We start from the raw sequence: 20,960 nt of genomic DNA, 5'->3' as shown, positions 1-20,960 counted from the left end.
TATAGCTTATGTGAGAAACATTGAAACTTCTTGAAACAGTGAAATGGTTTCGACGAAACGAAACAGGACAGTGCTTTAAAATGAAATGATGAAACAAAACACTGTCCCTGTGAAATGGTAAAATGGACGTTGCAATGAAATCATGGTGTTTCGCACAGCCCTAATACTTAGTATGAATTAAATCTGTGGCATGTTGTATAGTATTAAAAGTTAGAAAGTGTTCTGAGCAAGTGCATAATAATCTTTACTATGAACCCTAATATGTACAGCTTGGGCTGCACTGCTAGAAGGCTGATGAACAGACATCCTGGAAGTGATCTCTGGAGGTACTTTTTCCCAGTTTCCTGAGAACAGCTGAAAACAGCTGAGCTTAGAGGAAAGTGCTGATTGGCCAACTGTCTCCCTGAGGACACAGATTCCAAACCCTTCTTGGCCTGGCACAGGGCCTCTTTGACTCGCTGTTCCAGTTGGGATCAGTTCTCCAAGGGCTTCCTGGAGATGACAACTAGTGGAACTGAGCAAATCTTTAATCCATCAACACCCTGTGTTTGGTGGCATGATCACCTGGTCCTGGTCAGGTGCTACTTTCAGGACTGTGATGCTGCCATGGGCATCATGCTCATCCACTTGCAGGAGGCACAGCACACTGCTACACAAGCAGCTGCGGCACTGCAGGCCCAGTATCAGATGCCGCTTTGTCACTAATGGGCACAACTGGTGAGCTTGGACTGGTGGAAGCAGCTTGTGCTTGGAACCTTGGATGGCAAGTAGTAGCAGTAAAACTTTAGGATGTCCCATGTGCAGTGCCATGCTTCAGGAGCTGGAGTTTTGGTTCTTCAGTTGCTCTGTCTGTAGTCAAGGAAGGAGGCACCCAGTCTCAATGGTAGCCCAAGCTTATGTGAGGCTGGTACCATTGCCTCTTGTTGGGTGAGGGAGAGTATGTGAACTCTGCAATGGCAGCCACACTATCCATCAAGGACTGTCACAACTCTGTGATGGACATGGACCAGAGAGATGCACGGGCTTGGAAGGTGAATTCCTAGACCCTCTCTGAGCCCTTCACCACTCCCTGCAGAAGTTCAAGGAATTGGTAGTCTTGAGCCACAAAAGTCTCCTGAAAAGTTCTTAGTAGTCCCTCTGTTTAATACTGCTGGTACTTGGAGGCAACAAGGCAACTGTCAATAGTATCATCTTGGTGTGTGGAGGACTCCACATACTCCTCCAGCATCTGATCTCTCTGGTGTCATTGATGTTTTCAGTTATAGGACATCCTGTGAGTGGTAATGCCCCTTTGTGTCCTTGGAATAGCATCCATGCTGGAACCTCTTGTGCATTCCCAGGCCACAGAAAACTCTGAGAAATGAATCAAGTCAAAATGACCTTGAGTGTGTTTCCATAGATAACTGATAATTTGTGCCAATTTTTGAATTCCTACACATACTATGACAGGTGCACAGACAGCAGTGCACTGACAGCTGAGAAGACCTTTAAACAGTTACCAGCTTCTAAAATATTCTGAGGAAGAGCTGGCACACCTTGCTCTCCCTGCTCATTTCCATAGGCAAGCACGATGAGAGCAGAACCACATGATGGTAAGCACACTTTCAGCTATCCACTTTCTCCCCTACCCTTGCCTCCCTGGATGTTCCCAGAGATGGATGGAGATTGGCCATTATGAAGGTACACTGCCCATGCTAACTTGTCTATCCCTGTCTCAGGACACACTTCTCTGGCTGATATCTCCCTGGCAAGAATATCCCAGGTGATGATCCTGCAAGATACGTCCTGCTGTTTCTTCAAGCTCTCAAGCCAGCACTTGTCCTAGAGAAATGGAAGGGAACAGCTTATTGTGATGGCTCTCTGGGAAAGGTGGTGATTCTATGAGACTTTGAAAACCTTCCTACACCTGTGTTACAGCTTCATGGCTCTGCCAGACCTCTTACGTAGTGAAAGTAGCAATCAATCTTGTCACGAACTAGGATTACCCTGTCCTCCACCCCTAACTCTCTACTGAAGAGTGATGCCCCGTTCTGTGCTCTGCCCAGATGCTCCTGTGACCCTGAGCTATGAGAGGGTCTGGAATCCCAAAAGACGACAGCATTCGCTGCCATCTGAAACAGCTGTGCATGGTGTCCTTGGGGTGATGAAAGCAACTACCTTGCCAGGACCTGAATAATGACAGCATTCCCTGTCACTGGGACTTGTCTGAGCTTGGCCCCCACAGGGAAGCATATGGGACTGCCACTAGCCATACCAACAATGCCTGTCAGGGTGACATTTTGGGGTGTCATGGGGCTACTGTCTATTCTACACCTCCCATCCTTTTCGGGCTTTCTCCCCTCAGTCACCTTTCTGCTCACGCTCAGATACACCCACATAAAAGCCTTTGATTGTGTGTTTCTGTGTGTTGGTTCCCCAAAAAGCTGCCTCAGGGGTTAGGCAACAGTTGTGTGGGTCAGAGCTGCACCAAGCTTGCCCCTAGATGAGACTGGAGCATGGAATTCAACTGGGGATAACTGATATCTGTAGACAAGGGGGGCAGGCAGGCCACTGAAGTGCCCCAGTTTGTGCAGGATGTCTGGGCAGTGTGAGAAGATGAGTTGTGAGCTGCCATTGCTAGGCAGGACAGTATGGGGGTGGGGCAGGTGGATCAGGTTTCCACTCACAGCTTTGCACACATGAATGAGCTTTTAACTAGGTTTAATTCTAACTGAGTGCCTTAACTAGCCCATGAAGCTTTAACTGGGCCATATGCCTATGCACAATTGCCATAGTCCAAGCATAGGTGTGCTGCCAAGTCACACTTCCTCTGCATTGTGCAGAACACAATGCCCTCTCCCTTTTGGTAAATTCCAGGGATAGGGGGCAATCTGTACTGATTCGTACCCCCACATCTAGGCACTTCCTCAAGCCATGCACCATCCCCAGAGCCCTGAGTCACTCCTAAGCCATGTGTCACCCCCAGAGCCCCATCAGTTACCCTTCCCCCTGGATTTGGTGAAATTTTACAGTGGCTGGTGCTGTCATTTTTGTCCTTATCATCATCATGTTGCACTGAGCTTGTGGATGTAGCAGAGGGCAACAGTGTGTTCCTCCTTGAGGATCCTCAACAGCTCCTCAAAGAAGGAGACCATGGTTCTCACAGTACACAAGACATACTGTGACTTCATGCACTTGTTTTTAGTGCTGATCTTCTGCCAGTCCCACTGGTGCCACAGTCTGGGCAATGATGCACTTGTAGACTGCCTGGTTTTGCTGGCTGCCCTTTGTGCCCTTGGCTGTGTTGATGATAGTTCTCTCTTTGCCCCATATCACAACGAAGTCGAGCACCTCAATAAGAATCCAGTTCACAGCTCTTCTGCAGGCACTAAGTAGTATACTCTCTTGTTCAACGTGGTTTACTAAGCCCAGACAGATGACTGCTGTTTGCATTGGAGCACAAGCAACAGGCCTCAGTGAAGCTTGAGGGTTTCAATGGGTCCTCAAGGTAGTGCCAGGTAGACGAGGAGGGGTGGTCATACCCACCTGGGGTTGGTGAGTGTATTGCATGGAGCAGGTACAATCCCCATGAGGGCTAGTACCACCCTGCTCCCCTCCGGGCAGTAGAGTTTTGGAGGGTGGATAGACCTGCCCTTGGAGCTGAAGGATGGGATCTGTGGGAATGCTGAAGGACCTCACATTGCTCATGTTATCTTGTGGAGCAGGCTGAAAGTGCATCTCTGAATATGATCTGGAGCTGCTCCTCACCTGAAATCCCCTAAGTTTGCTACAATATGAATTCACTTAGTAGCATATGTTTTACTGTTTGAATATGCAGCCACTCACGTTTTAAGTGTATTTAGGACATACTAAGTGTCATGTGCAACATGACCCAAAGATTCTGAGGGCACCACTGAGCCTCATGCTCTGAACAGTGCTGAGCCCTCCACTTCACCTTATTGTCAAGCTCAGGCATGAGTGGAGCAGCAGTGAGTGGGTGGGTCTTTTTTGGACTGGTCCCAAGCTTGGCGAGAGGCTGTATAGACATGGGGTGACTTGGTTTGATTCTAATAAAAGTTATACCACTGACCTCAACTGAAGCAGAGACAGGTCAGTGCTGAGTGCTTTTGAAAATTCAAATCTTTCTTCTTGCTCCTAGCTGAATTCAAGGGCTAGGAAGATGAATTATGAATACTAAAAAGGTTTGGGACCTAAGTACTTACGAGGCCACCTCGTAAGCTCATTCCCCACTGTGATTGCTTGTGAGACTTTTGCTATTGGCTCCCAAACTTGACCTCTACCAGCCTGGTGACAGGACCTTCACAGTCTGGAATTTGTTCTGCTTGGCAGTCTCTCAGAGCCTTCGTCTAGTGAACAGACATCAGACACAGAGAAAGATTCATATATTTTGTTTAGCTTTCATTTGCTTTTTGTTTTTGATTTGGTTTTATCTTTTGTTTGTTTCATTCATGACAAAGTGGCAGCCTGTTTGCTGATATTTCTCTAGGCTGTGGCAGTGATTCTTTAATGCTCTTCAGTGAGGATAATTTCTGTGTGAGGATTTGGGGGAAGGGGAAGAGATAAGTGCCTGACAGCAAAAAGCACTATAAATCAGTGAAGTAAGTAAACCAGTTTAAGTGTTGTTGTTTTTATATTCCTTACCCTGAAAGCCATGTGAAGTGTGAAGCAGAAGAAAATAAAGTTTGAGCATAAAGCACCTGGTTTTCTGCCTACAGTTTGCGTAGCCATGTGTCCCTGGTCAAAGTGGTAATAACATAATTCACAATCAAAATGGCAGCATTTTACATTCACTGCACAGTCAGTTCTACAGATGTGAATAACTACTTGAGATACAAGGTAGTGCAGAATTAGGCCTGTGGTTTGAGAGAATCGGTGCTTTACTTTTAAAAGTAAATGCAAATGCAAAACTTAAAAACTTGAACTTTTGACTAGTTCCCTCCTCTTCACAGTGTATGCCATTTTAGGGAAAGCTGAGATAATTCCTTTCTATAAAACTGTAATTAGTGGAACGTTATTGCCCAAATACTATTAGTTCCCTTGTTTCTACAGTGAAATTATTGTAGTCTGTCTGGTGAAAGCGCGTTAATTGGGACAATTACTGAAACAGGTTTCATTCATATTATACCAGAATATGTTTCTTTTCAGTCAGATACTAATTGGTTTAGCATTCTTGTTCTGAGCTCCCTTTAGTCAGTAAATTATTCTTTGTAGGTAGCAGTTCACCAGTGCAGAGCCTATGAATTAAAATGGATAAACAGGAAGAAGGCAGGACAGGGTCCATTTATAGCATTTGACAAAGTAGGCTGTTCTTATGAAAGTCATGCCTTTTATCAGCCATTTAGTCTTTAAGGGTGAGTACAGATATTTGGGAGGTTAAATCAGGAAAAAAGTGGCCACCTGATCTAACATAGTTCCACTTGGGGAGCTTACATTTAGATCCCTACCTAGGCTGTCTAAGTCCCCCGCTCCCAACCAAATGGACAATACCCTCTATGGACCAGAGAGCCCCCTTGAGGCTGCCAGCCCCCTCCCCTTCTGAGCCCACAAGCTGTTTCAGATGATGGAAGCCCAGTCAAAGTAAGTTGGGGTGGAGGGAGGGTAGGGGCAGGATCAGAGGGATGTTGGTCTGCAGGGAGGATTGTTGCATTGGGGGTCAGGGGGAGGGGGGGCTAATAATAGCCCCCAGGCAGTGGAGAGAGAGAGCCCCTCAATCCTGCCAGAACCTGCCCAGACCCCACTAACCTCCCTGAGGAGCTGCTAGCCCCACAATCCTGCCAACCTCTTACCCCCTTGCCCCCACCCCCCTGGAGCAGTTTGTGGGATCGGGGGGATCAAGGTGAAGGATAGGGGGTTGGGGCAGCAATGGGGGTTTGGTTAGATCAGAGAAATTCTTAGATCGGCCTCCTGGCAGCTATCTATTAATCACTGGGTTAGATTGGGCGGCCCTTTTTAACCCAAACTAATCTCCTGAACTTCTCAGTGGGGGCATCTACACAAAACATTTACTACAGAGCTGCCTAATTAGCTCTGCAGTAAACATCTCCACATCTACACATGTAGCCCTATTAAGGAAATACAAGTACTAGCCTGCTCCAGAGTTTTTTTGCATGCAGCAACACATGTGTAGATGTTGGCAGGCTGGCTGGGGCACAAGGTTACTTCAGTATGGGGGGCTGCCTGCCAGCTAGCCCCATGCTTAAGCACCCTCATGCTCCAGCCAGCCCCTCCACAGCACATTGAGCCAAGTCAGAGCAGCCCTGGGTTGCTGCCAGCCGAGGCTGTTCTGACCAGGTTCAATGTGTTGCTCACAAATAAACTTCAGAGCAATATACCCTGGAGTTATTTCCTCCTGGGCACATATTCAAATTGCATGCCCGGGGGAAAAACTCTGGAGCAATAAGCATTGCTTGCATGTGTAGATGTGCCCAGTGTGATGTTTGTATGGACCCTAAAGTGGCAACCTGCTCTGCCTTCTGTCTGACTTGAGACTAACATAGCTAACCACCTCTCCACTACTAGATAAACAGTTTGCCATCTCTAGCTGTCCAGAGAATGCATGAAGAAAGAACACTGAGGTCATGAAAAGATTATTCAAGCTAGAAAGATTTATTATACAATATATTCAAAAAATTTTTTTTTCAAATTTTCCAGATTCTCACCCAAAAACCCTCAAACAAACCTCCAAACTATTTTTCATTTCCTTGACAGTGTCCATTATCTCTTCATGAAGAAAATGCAATAGATATATATTAAAATGCTACTAATGTTTCAGATGTAAAACAATTTGAAGACTTGTGCTTAGATTCCAACACGTACTGTTGCCAGAGATCACAAAATCATAGTACCCAAAGCAAATGCCCTTGTAATTACCCAGTGACTTGAAAATTCATTGCAAGTCAAGCAATTTAATGCTTTCCAGCAATCTAAGCACCTATACAGAGCCACCCAACCTGCACAGAAACGTATACCCAAGGTGCAACAAAATCTGTCAATCCCATGTAGACCTCATCAGCCATCTTTGGACCCACAGATAAGACAACCATGGAAGACAAGCATCCTTGACTGTACGATATTGCCAAAGATACATACAGAAAATAAAAGAATTTACCAAGCTAGACTTGGTAACTGGAACCCAGTTTATGTTAATTCTTAGTTGACAGACAGACGTTTAACCATTTCAGTAGTGAATCAGTGCTAGTGATCTCAGACATTTCAAACACTTTTGGCAATTGTGCACTTATCGGATATAATATTTGACTAGTTAAACCAGGGAAGGAGGTTATGTCATAATAATTAAAGCTCCAAATTCTAAGCAGAATAAGGGTAGGAATAAAACGCTGTGGCCATTCACCTCTCCTTCTCCTCTAGCATGTACAAGTCCATCTTAAGGAATTGTCTGAAAGTTAGACTCTACAGTTAGGAAAGACATCTGAAGCAACGAGATAAGCACACTCTTCAGACCCTCATTTCTCCTCCTGCTTCCAAAATGTTTTGAAAGGCAACTGCATATAAATGAATACCAGTCCTGGGTTGGAGCTGTTCCAGCCTGGTGTTAGAAGTCCGTATAGAAGAATAAAACATCCATGCAGATTTCTCTGGTCTCAGATAAAACTCAACAGATCAGTGGGCATTTTCAAAATTTTCAAAAGTGAACTCTCCTTTTGGATGTTTCTGTTTGGTATACAACATGCAGGCAACCTTGAGAGTTGTGAGGACAAGGCACCCTCAAAAATCAGCCCAAGCTGTCTCAAGATGGCCTTGCAAAAATCAATAACCCCAAAAATCAGAAGGCAGTTTTGGACATTTTGGAATTAGCCTTTCTGTGCTTCATATAGTCCACCTCTAAGGCAGGTAATGCTACCTACCTTCCAGACTGTAACTATAAGATTACAATATCAGATACTGTTTAGCATATGATACAGTGGTGTTTTAAATTTTAGAAACTATTTGACCTTCTGGTTAAATTCACCCAAGCATTTCAAAAAGAAAACCTGGGCCAGCAAATGATTTCCCAGCAGACATTTTCCATTATACCATTGCTATGTCATGGCTGACTCTCCACTTTTTGCAGTTTCTATGACAACCATGATTTTTGATCTGCAAAGAATAATAATGTATTGCTAAGAGGTATAAAACATTTTTTGAAACATGAAATGTTATTCCATTACAGGAATAGAGCAGGCATACTACGGCACTTTTCATTAATCATTATTGCAATTGTAGAATCTCTGTATAAAAATTAATTCCAGCACAACCCCAGGCACCACATGGCTGCCTCAGGTGCAGAGCTGCTTTGTTATGCCTCTGGGCAAAAAGGTGAGATTTTGGGGGGCAAGGGAAAAGAGTGTGTGGGAGAAATTTCAGTAGCAGCATTAGGTCCCAGAGAAATTAGCAAAGGGAGCAATAAGGAGATAGTTTGTTGAGTGTATTGATGTGACATACATGAGAAAAAAGAAGAGGGCAGACTGCCTGATCCCATGGTGGCTGGAGGAGCTTAGCAAACAATAAGCTCTCTTTAGTGAGAGAAAAAGGGTGGCAATGGCAGATCTCACTTAGTAAAGCCTGAAGAAGGTAGAAGCAGATGAAGTTGAGTGGGGGAGGGTTAAGGGTGGGGGATGGCCAAAGGCACTAAATAAGAACTGACCAGCTTGCTTAGAGCAAAGAAAATAAATGCTCCATGTTATGCAGATTCTTCATTCAGTGAGAGTGGTTCATTTTCTTTTGCTATATTGATGTGCACATCATATGTTTCATAATGCATCCCCTACTTCTTCATTTCACAGCATAATCTTTTGGCAAACATGATCTGAGAAAATGCAGTAAAGAAGTCAAATGACCTTTTGTCTACTCTAAGCATGATAAATATGATTGCTCAGAAATAGTGACTGAGATCCCATGGTACCACACTCTTTGGTCTATATTTATTAGCTAAAGGATAGCACCTTGAATTAAGAATACATTCATAAATCCAGCTCCAGCTCTGGGACTGTAAATCTGGAAACCTCTCTGGCAGGCAAATCTACAGTCTCTAGATCAGAACAGAAAGCAAGGAAGGGTGTGAAATAAGACTTGCTGACCTACTCTTGTGTGGACAATGGGGACATTTGCCAGTAGATATGCCTGATGGCAGAATCCTGTCCTTGATCTGCAACACAGAATAAAAAGTAAATTCAGAAGCAGAATACTACATAAGATGTCGGAGATTGGGAGGATGAAAAACATTCTTTTTTTAGCCGTGAGCTTGTCATGGCAAGGCATGTAACTTCTAGTGCTGCTACATATTAAATAATAATTATAATAATGGAGAATATGTTTGAAAATTATTCAGTATACATGTGTGAAAGCTATTCCAAAATTCTACAAGAAATTTGCATGTGGAATGAATATGTGTATCCCCTTGCCTTGCAAACACTGTGCTCTAGGGGCATATGTATTGTTGCAAAGCACAAAATGAGTCTTCTGATTCCAGATCAGGGCTGTCCAACTAGCAACCCATGGACCACATGTGACTCCCAAAGTGTTAGCCTGCAGACTCCTGTCCAGGTGCCACTACTCCTTGTCCAAGTTGCTCCTACTGCAGCAGCTGGGAGGAGATTGGAGTGCCTAAGCTTTGTGCATGGCAGAAAAGGGAGCCAGATTGTCAACACTTCCAGTGGATTGAGTAGCCTGGATGGGGACGCAGGTGCTGCATGTGTGGCTGGGGAGAAAGTGGGGGTACACAGTATGAACAGTCCAACTTTTTCCCCTTCCCCACAGCACAGGCAGCTCAGCTTCCTTCCCTCAGCCACACATGACATGCAGGAGGAGCATAGCTGCAGGGGTGTGATGGACTATTCACAAAGCACAGGAGTTTGGGTGTGAGGAGCTGCACTGTGCAAATAGTTGGATGGGGCACTATGGGGGCAGCTGGGATGCTCACTCATGCTGTAAATGTCCCCCAGATCTGTTGTCCACCTGGCATACAGCCCCTTGGCTGCCTGGAAATTGAACAGCCCTGTTCTAGATTATCCAATACAAGTAAATGTACCAGAGCCTCTAACTATCCAGAGGGGTTCTGTTTCTAATGGACTTTACATGTGTTTTTCATTGTGGCTTTAGGTAGAGGAAAGATGGTTTTGTGGATAAGGCACAGGCCTTGGAGTCAGGACACATGAGTTTTATTACAGTTAAGATTTCCATTAAGATCCTGGGCATACCTTTTATGGCCAAACATTTCAACTTCAATGCCTGAAGATAGACACTTGAATCCATATTCAGGATCCTCAATAGGTGGCCTCATTCTCAGAAGTGAAGAGGTACCATTATGATATTCATATATATGTCTGGGCACAGTATAAAAAACTGAACAGACAGTGGGAGCAAGGGGTGGTCTGACTTCATTACATTGACTTCAGTGGGGACACCTAGGATTCTCCTGAGGATAAGAATGGATTTTCTATTGTCAGTTTTAAACCTTTAATAGCTACACTTTTCTTTGAAAAAGCTTCTTTGTACATTCTTTCTCAAGGCTACTCTCTCCTACCCAATAGCTTTTATTCCCACTGTGAGAGCAGGGAGTCCCAGTGGCCCTTTAGAACCCTCATTTGGTTTCTTTTCTTTAGATGCTCTTACAAAGCAAATGAAGCTTCAAAATCACTCCTGTGACTTCAACTTCTCAAGGAAGGAATCCAAAACAGAGAGGTCAAGCATGCAGGCACACAGATGTCATGCATAAGAATTTACAGATCAATACACTCGTTCAGACACATTGTAGAAGCTGATACCTGCTTTAAAATGTGTATCCACATACTGCCTGTTGCTATTTTTCTTTTGTTTTGCACACCTACTATATGTTATATGGTTTAGGCTCAGCTATGTACTGGTTTACGTTAATCACTCTTCTTTGGGTCTTATCCTAAAAAATGGGTTGGTTATCCAAACCTGTTGTTATTGTAAATGGAATATAATTTATATCATTTTTTTGGAATCCATACCTAGGTCTGATGCTGGTTTTTCTTAGGTGCGGGGAGGAGGGGGTCATTTTTTGTTTTTTACATAAAGCCGTATTCTCTCTCTTTCTTTTTATGTTTGGTAAATATCTGAATTCAATATGGGAGTTTTTAAATTCCTGTTGTACTATATAATTTGTATTGCATTCATGCTTAGGATCAGGACTTCAGTTTGCTAAATGGGTTATACAAATATAGGCAGATTAAGTGACCATCCAAAATAATTTATAATTGAAGCAGATAGGAAGCTTATAAAGGAAGTCTGGTCCAAAGATAAATTGAGAGGGATGTGGGGGGGGGTGTTCCTCAATAGAATAATACAATTTTTTGGCAAAACAATAAAAAACAGAAAATGTCCCCACCAATATCAGATATTGCAAACTAGAAATGCAGCTGTGGTGACTTGGTAAGTTGTAGTTTACAGGTTTCCTGTCCAATTTGTTATCCTACAGGCTAACCTTCATCCTCCATTCTCTTCCCCTTTACTGAGTTAGTTTGGTCCTTCATGCAAATCAAGAAGCTGCAACACACCAGGAAAGTCCAGCAAGGACCTCAGCCCATTTAGAAGAATGGGACTATGGCTAGGGACAGACACTCAAAAAGCCTGAGCCTGAATTGATTCAATCTTTGCAGGTTAAGGAAACCTAGCTAGGCTGAATCAGTTTGTAACTGAACAAACATCCCAGAAAAGCAGGCACATGCCTGCAGTGGCTCAGGCTAGAAGCCAGCAGCTGCTAGAGCAGCCCTCCCTTCCCTTCCACGGTGCCGAGCTGGGGGGGGGGGCACTGGTCAGGCCTGCCAGGATCCTCTGATTAGGGAGAGGTTCCTGCCCTCCTCCTCCAGCAGGGAATTGATAGCACAGTGTTTATCACCCCTAATTCAGTGTTTATCACTGCATTAAGAAAACAACAGGGATATTACCAGCTACTTACTGATTCTGCCTTTGTCCTGTCTTCCATAGCATGGACAATAGCCAGCATATGGTTATATGTTGAAAGAGGTCTGTGTAAGGCAGAAGGGGCCAGGGATCCCTGCTTAGCAGGGAGTGAGGAGAGCAGGGGTGAGCATGGGGAAGCCAGGCAGATGCCTGCAGTTTCTGCTGGAGCTCCATCCAGGGAGCAGAGGGGAGGGGCCAGCTCTGCTGTGGAGCAGCCCATCCCATCCCAGAGAGCATGTTGGGATGCTGGGGGAGTCTGGGTTTACCTGAACCAGCAAGGAGTCTGGGACAGACATTATATAAATTGGTTTGACCTAAATGAGTTAAGTCTGATACTACATTCAACTAAGTTTATCTCAAACCGGTTTCAGCTATTTTCTAACTGGTTTATGTGCACTAAACATCTGCCCTGTTACAAGTTTAAACCAGTTTCTGATCACTTAAACCAGTTTATGTGTAATGTCTGTCCCTAGTCTCTGAATTATCTGAACTACAACTCCCAAGGGAGAGCACAGCAGCATTTTCAAATAGAAATTTTTCGTTTCATAGTTTCATAGTTCGTAAGGTCAGAAGGGACCTGAGCAAATCACCAAGTCCAACCTCCTGCTGTGACCAGGAAAGAATGCTGGGGTCAAACGACCCTGGCTAGGTGATTATCTAGCCTCCTTTTGAAGACCCCCAGGGTAGGAGTGAGCACCAATTCCCTTGGAAGTTGGTTCCAGATCCTAGCCGCCCTGACTGTGAAGTAGTGCCTCCTGAGATCTAGCCTGAATCTACTCTCAGTCAACTTATGGCCATTATTCCTAGTTACTCCTGGTAGTGCTCAGGGGAACAGGGACCCTCCCATTCCCCTCACGTCCCCCCTGGTAATTTTATAGACAGCCACCAGATCCCCTCTCAGCCTTCTCTTGTGGAGGCTGAATAGGTTCAAGTCCTGTAGCCTCTGGTTGTAAGGCCTGCCTTGCTGCCCCCTGAACATGCACGTAGGCCTCTATTGGACCCTCTCCATGTTGTCCACATCCCTCCTGAAGTGTGACGCCCAGAACTGGATGCAGTACTCCAGCTGTGGCCTGACCAATGTTGCATAGAGGAGGAGGATCACCTCCTTGTACCTGATTGTGATGCATCTATGGATGCATGACGAGGTGAAGTTAGCCTTACTGACCATGTCCTCACGTTGGCGGCCCATGTTCATCTTGGAATCATAATGACACCGAGATCCTTTTTTCCTCTGTGCTGATGAGAAGGGAGTTCCCCAACCTGTAGGTATGCTGCTGGTTCTTTCTCCCTAAATGCAGTACCTTGCACTTGTCAGTATTGAATTTCATCCTATTCCCATCTGCCCAGCCCTGTCACCTGTTCAGATTTAATTGTAGACTGTCCCTCCCTTCTATCATGCCCACTTCTCCCCACATCTTAGTGTCATCCACGAATTTGAACAATGTGCTTTTCACCCCCTCATCCAAGTTGCTGATGATGTTGAACAGTGTGGGCCCGAGGACCAAGCCCTGGGGAACTCCACTGCCCACGTCCCTCCAGGTCGAAAATGACCCATCCATCACCAGGTTAATCAATAGTAATATTGCTTTGCTTCATAACTTTTTTTGCTTATACTCTGATGGAATACAGGCAGGCTCCAAAATCCTTGCTAGTTCCTCAGCATTTCTTCTGGTGGGCAGCCTACACTCCAGACTGTTTTGGAACTAGGCCTTAGGGCAAGTCCAGCCAACAGAGTGACCTGAAGCTGAGGCCGCATCTTGTCATAGAAAATTTCAGACTGGAATTACCTTTTTAAACCTAGCTCTAATTTTCACTGAAATGCAAAAGTCCTTTTTGATTTTTTGAGTGTTCGCATTTTTGAGTTTTTCCATAGAAATTAGATACTTTTTCAAAAAAGCATTTACTCAAAACCCCAATTTTCTGTCAAAACACACCTTTTTTTAACCTTGTTTAAATATTGGGGAAAGAAAGACACTAAATTGTAGGCAAATATTACAAGACAATATATACACAAATATTATATACAACTACCCCTTAATTTTTTTTAAAAGCCTCAATTGCATTAAATATCAGATCTCTTCAATTGCTCCTTGGACTACCTTTAATTTGCTTTTGATTTCTGGTTTCAGTCTTGGTAGGAGCAATGTTTGGGAAATGATATGAAAGGAAAGAAATCTATGGCCTTCATACTGATGGATCTTCCCTTTAGGGAATTTTTTTAATTCGTTAAAGGTAACATGGAAGAATGACCCATTTGAATTGCGTATATTGGACAATACCTATTTGAAATCACTATGTAGTCTCTGCACCAAATATAAAGATTGTATTTTCAGATGGTACTGCTGCATTGTAATATTACAGAAGGAAAAATACATTGCAGAGCAAAATTACAGCTATTCTGAACAGATTTTATGGAGGCCTGTGACTGTATCACATTTGCACAGCTCATGATAAAGCACTCAGGAGACTAGGTTCTGAACAATGTGTATTCATAATAATTGCACTTAAATATATGCGAGGGTAGATTTGTTCAGGGGGTTGAAAAACCTAAATATAATCAATCTTGTAATTGGTGGATTTCACTTATTTTTAAAGTCACATTCAATCTAAATAGCAGGTTGTCTTCCCTTCCCAGGTTCTGCCACCTAAGGCTTTTTCCTTTGTTGCAGTTGCTCCTTGTTGAAGTGAATGGTGCTTTTAGTAGTAGTAGGTATTTTAATTGTGTAGTACTCTAATTTCAACAGTTATGTGAACTGCAATTAAAACCCTGCATTGCAGGAGGGCATGTGAGCCACAGGTGGTGATTCTTATGATGGTAATGATTATCCTATCTATGGTCAGTATTTGCTAGTACAGCAGTTGCTACACAGTGGTAACCAAGGATACCACAGTTTCCCCTTATTCATAGAATAGAAAATATCTTTAGTTATGTTGGACAAATGTTGATCTGTAATGGCTACTGTTGTCTAGAACAGAGGTTCCCAAAGTTTTTATGCCACAGCCCAGCAGACTGCAGCCTGGAAGCAGCACAGGAAACTGTGGCCTAGCGGTCTCAGTGAACTGCAACCAGAATTTCTGGCTGGAAGACAAGCAAGGATACCCCTATGCCCCAGGTGGAGGGGCAAACCCTGCACTGCTGCAAGCCCTGGGGAAGGAGCCATGGCCTCTCCACCCAGCTCTGGGGGGCTGTGATTTGCCAGCACATGGCCACTTCTGGTCTGGCAGCTCACCATGCTGTGGACTGGCAGGCAACCCACCGCAGCCTGGCACCAGGCTCTGGCCTGGGGATTGAGAGCCCCTGGTCCATAACTAATCTGAAGATCAAACAGTTGTTTGGAGGAGTTTATAATCTATGGTTCAGTTCTCCCCAAGAGGCTTCTGCAGAGGTGCAGTAGTCTGACCATGTGCTGTAATTATTGACTAGGGTTTAATTAGGGCTAAGAACAAACTAGGATGGATAAATAGGGACAACAACAAACAAGGGGACTGGAGAAATTGTTTTTGGAGAGTACCCTTTTTTGAGGTATGGTATTGGGAATCAGATGCCTTGAGTTCCACATTTTGTTCCCAGTTCTGCCACAGACTTGGCATGTGAATTTGGGTTATGCCTTTTTTCCACTTCTGGAAGTGTTTACATAGAGTCACAGAAAATTAGGGTTGAAGGGACCTCAGGAGATCATCTAGTTCAACCCCCTGCTCAAAGCAAGACCATTTCCAACTAGATCATCCCAAACAAGGATTTGTCTAGCTAGGTCTTAAAAACCTCCCCCGATGGAGATTCCACAACCTCTCTGGGTAACATGTTCTAGTGCTTTACTACCTGCCTAGTGAGAAAATTTTTACTGATATCTAACTTAAACTTTCTTTGCTACAACTTGAGACCTTTGCTTCTTATTCTGTCATCTGCCACCACTGAGAACAGTCTGGCTTTTTGTACCCTTTATGTAAGTAGTGAACATCCACATCACTTTGTGGTGTGTTAATTCATTAATTTATCTGACATTTTGGAATATTTTTCTCAAGGTGCTGTACAGGTACTTAAAAGTGTATATTTTAATAGTTTAAATGTGTATATTTACAAGGATACACAGATTGTCCATAACCCAAAGTAAGGAGCAGAATAGAACTATATCTATCCCATGAAAGCTCTGAGATGACTACAGATCCCTGCTTTGGTCACTCTGCACAGTTGCTTCCTGACTGACTACTCTGCAGGGAGAGTTTACCCTTTACTACACTACAGCTACAGGATGCAACATTCTTTCACCTGCATTTCAACCCAGCCTTCTTGGCTTGTACCAAAGAGCTGAGAGCCCAAGTCCCAAATTGTTACCTGAAAAATAAATGGAGAGGGAAACGTCTGTGTTCCCCTAAGCACAAAGATTGCATCTATAGCTCCTTGCAACATCCCCTATCATAACAACCAATTCAATTTAATCCAGAGCTATGGTCTCAAAATGGTCTTTGCCACCTAAACTAAAAACCAGCACTGAGTTCTTCCATGTATTATCAATTTAGACATATTACAGCTTCTGACTAGGAAAAGACTGGATGATGAGAAATGGTTACATCCTTGTTGGGAGACATTTGAGTTGACTCAGAGGAAACAGTTGGTTGAAACATGCTCAGAAGAACCTAGAGATAGAACTATGTCCACGCCACAGAAGAAGGCACTCCCTGTCTCACGGGGTCTCTGAGCTCTTGCTCAGAACCAGGTTCACTTACCAGATATTTATAGAACAGAATGACCATTTCAGGTAGATGTTGAAGCAATACATCTTAATTAAGATTCACATTTCCAAAACTTTCCTAAATAACTGAGCTCAGCATTACTGGAGACTTTTGAGAACACTATCCTTACTTCAAAACACTTGTTTTGGCTAGTTGTGATTAAGTGAGGCATAGCTGTATTTGTAACCTCACCCCTTATCAAAGAAAGCAGTCATTGCCTATGGTCAGCTGTAGAGGCATAGTTCAGCTATGGTTTCTATGGAAACCAAATAAGTGACCTACATTTTATCAAAGAGAGTGCTAAAGTTTCTGTGATATTTTTCCATGGAGTATATACATTTAAATAATATTAATATTATTTTTCACCTTACATAGTTTTTCTTAGTATATGCATGTAATTAGATTTTTGACTTGAGAATGGAGAGATTAAAATCTTTGGGCAGACACAACATTTCAATGTGAAAGAAAGTGTTACTAGAGATGGCAAACAGTATCACCTTTGCTGTCACTTGTAATTATGTATTCTCAGTAAGTATGCAACAGAATTTCATTAATTACAGTTGTGTATTATTACAGCATTGCATTATGTAAGTGTATAATGTCCACAGACTATAATGTTTTATAATCTGGGGTCAAATCAGTCCTGAAAAATTGCTGACACCACCCTCAGGCCAAGACCAAGAGCAGTGAACCAACTCCTACCCACTTAGACATATTACAGCTTACACATATTACACTTGCTCCTTCTCTGAATACCCCAAATGAGATAACAGCCATCTGCAAGTGTCTTAAATATGCACCATCTTGGGTGTCCTTGTATGAGGGCTATGTTGCCTCAATGCAGGAAAGAATATTGTTTAATAGAGTTAATCTATTTCATAGAAATTAAGGGCAGAAGGGACCACTGTATCCTTAGGTTTCATTCAAATTCATTCACTGTGGCCGCTTAGGTTTCATTCAAATTCACTAACTAAAGTGAAAACACTTTAATTATATTTCAACCCTAAGAAACAAAAATGTCTGCCACTGTGAGAGGATAGTCCACATACTTTCACTGGCAAGGGACTGACTCAGATTTGTCTGGATGATCCCAGCTGGTAAATGATGGCCTGTGCTGCAGAGGGAAGGGAAATCCTACTTTCAACATCCTGCCAATCTGACGCAGGGAAATTTTTTTCTTGAGCCCAAAACTGATAATCAGTCTGCCTGTGGGCAAATACCTAGAATATACCAGCTTGCACATGAAGGGGTCTCTACGTAGCAACCTCACAGCACCAGCCTACCAACCCATTTACTCAATATTCTTCTCCAAGAAAGGCCTGGTGCTTTAGTGGAAAAGACTACTAAAGCAGGGTAGAAGGGGAAGAAGTAAGCTAGGAGCTCAGTTATGCATGGGGGAAAAATATGTCAATCATGAGACTTAAATGAATAGATTTCTTAATCTGGAGTGATAAATGCTCTGTTCAGGGCCCAAATAGGAAGGGGAGGCATGAAGAACTTGGATCCATAAATCTGAACACTGGGAGGAAACACTAGTACTATACTTCCCTACACCCACACATATGGATCAACAAATTTCTCCCCAAACCTACATCACAATGTATCTTTTAGGATGGCATCCAATCTTACCTTAAAGACTCCAGCTGATAGTGAGTCCACATCCCTTGGAAAGTTGTTTAAATGCTTCATGTTTCCATAGTATATTAATAAAGAAGTGGTTCAGTGGAAAACAAATGAGTACCAATAGCATGCCCATAAATTGTAGATGTATTTAACCATTCTTGATCTAGGTCAATTGTTCCTACTAAGATTCATTTTACATTCTGAAATGTAAGTTTTACTGGAATTCAATTCAGTATAATGCTAAATATTTTATTACAATAATCTATATGACTTTTTAATAGATGAGACTTACTCTCTTTTCAGGCATCTATTTTCCTTAATTGACTTTATGCACAAATAAGATGATTTGCATTCTTGCTTGAATAAGTATTTTGTGATAGTATATAAATATTACCAATAGAGTACTCAGGAATACTAAATGTTTCTAAACCAGTTGATTCTTGCTTGCATTGTTTTAACAGTAATAAGACATGAATTTCATTTTTTTAAGGAAAAATTAAGGAAATATCTACAGACTGAAAACATGGTTTCAGATGTCTAAAATCTGCTGAGAGAAACTGGAGTTCTTTGAGATCACAAGGTCAGTAGTTCAGAAATAGCTGTTCGTGTACATATGTTCCCTACAGTTATACCCCCCAAATTCAAATGGAATACAACTGTCTAAAACAGCAAGAGCAAAGTATTATAAAAGTGAAATAATTCTGTTTGAAAAATGTTTATTAAGTTCATATACCATGCTGGTTAAAATATTCTCTTCCCCAGCACCAAATTTAAATTCAGTACTGTTTACAACAATTTACAATAGAAGCTACTGTAAGGTCAGGATTTGGCATCAGCTTCCATTAAAATTGGGTAAATACTGTAAAAAATATGAATGTTTGCTCAGAATTTCAAAATGAATTCACTGTTGCAAACTTATATCCTAGTGGGTTTGCCTTCTGCAGACATTTAAATAAGTTGATGTTGCTGCCATAGGTATGACTGGAAGTTGAATTTCAAAGTTGTATGCAGGTATATTTTCAGAAATTGTATTATATATACATATATATAATTTGTACTGAAAGTTTTTGCATGTTCCGCCAGTCAAAGAATAGAGAATATACCATGTGACATTTCTGGCCAGTAGCTACCCATGCAGCTCAAATATCTGATACTTACCGAGAACATTTTGCAACATGTCACATAGGTTTAGAAAATCTCACTGAATAAATTAAATTTTGCATAATTTGGAAGAAATGATGATTGATCTTCTCATACCTGTTTCATCACCCTAAAAGGAACTGTGCACTGGGGTAATTACAGTGGGTAATTTTTTGGGGGGTAAATTATTTGCCCAGATCTAGTTTTCATGATCACTACATGTGTCTTACACTATACATGGAAAATGGAAGTCATCATCAATATTACAGTATGGTAGCTTTTAACAAAGCTATAGAGTTCAACTAAAAATAAAATGTAACTCAATTTCTTAAACTTCAGATGTTACCATCTACTTTAGGAGGAAATGTCTTTGGTTTTTTTGTTTCAGATTCTTATTACTATTATTTAGAATGCATATTTCAAAATATCTCATACACTGGAAGATCCGGGCTATGATAAAGCAGTAAATCATAGCTTTATCCGGGCTATGATAAAGCTGGACTCGATGATCTCCCGAGGTCCCTTCCAGCCCTAATGTCTATGAAATCTATGAAGAAAGTAGGAGACAAAAGTATGTTTCAGTAATTCAAGATTAAAACACTGTGTCTAGTTTTATGTGAGAAATTTGAAAAAGGATTCAGACCACCTAAAATCAAAATGTGCCCAGATTCTCCCATCTTCAAAACAAAAGTGAGGTTGCATATCTCATTGGAATTGTTTTCTTACCATTATTTCAGCAGAGTTACTAAGAAAAAAACCTAATAATTAAACTGGTTTCCCTTGATATACCCAACTGAAATAATAAAAAGAATACTGGCCTCTTTGAGTAGTTTTGTCTATGTATGTGCGTTAGGACTAAGATAAAATAGGTTCTGCTTTTGAAAAAATCTGTTTATTTGAAAGGTACTCCCTACTTAGATTACTTAGATTACTGGTAGTTCAGTAAACATCTCAGAATAGAATAATACTCAGTGGGTCCATTTATACATACATTAATATGCTTCTGCTATTGTGCATTAAGTTTAGTACCTCTAATGTGAGATACATAAATGTGCATTAGGCTGCCAAGTGCATGCTTTTAGTACTGCTTAATGTGCAGTAGCCTAGTCTACTGCTCATTAGTGTCTTAGTATGGTTTCTTATACACCATTTGAATATGTAGTAGAATAAGCTACTATGCATTAAAGTGGACGTGTAGACACGCTCTGTCACCCTTGCCCCATACTGATGGGTACAATATTCACACCAAAACTAGAAAGACAATCAAGAACAAAATTCTACTGAAAATAAAAGGGAATTTTTCAAAAGCACCTGATTAACTCCAGTCCCTTAAGTCAAGCCAAGGCTAATGTCTTACTACTAATATGTTTTCTTTCTCTGGATAGATGGCTTTATTTCTAAATGGTTCTGAGAAATAATCCATGGAAGAGTACTTAATACATATTATGACTTTTTAAAATTACAGAATAATGAAACTATTAACATTGATAATACTATCGCTTTTTGGACTATGGCATGAAAACAAATATTACTAAAAATGT

General features: G+C 42.1%; 1 protein-coding gene across 1 annotated transcript in view; it reads left to right on the top strand.

Moving 5' to 3' along the window:
* Window positions 1–20,960, top strand: part of CSRNP3 (cysteine and serine rich nuclear protein 3) — a 166,587-nt gene that overhangs the window by 33,588 nt on the left and 112,039 nt on the right. Inside the window, exon 3 of the mRNA XM_090045588.1 lies at window positions 18,770–18,859. The gene's annotated coding sequence lies outside the window, so the exon portion shown is untranslated. The remainder of the gene's footprint in view (window positions 1–18,769; window positions 18,860–20,960) is intronic.

This window comes from Crocodylus siamensis, chromosome 4 (assembly GCF_052110815.1).
Source record: "Crocodylus siamensis isolate JL-2025a chromosome 4, ASM5211081v1, whole genome shotgun sequence".
Lineage (NCBI taxonomy): Eukaryota > Metazoa > Chordata > Crocodylia > Crocodylidae > Crocodylus > Crocodylus siamensis.
This window is presented reverse-complemented; position numbering and strand designations above follow the sequence as displayed.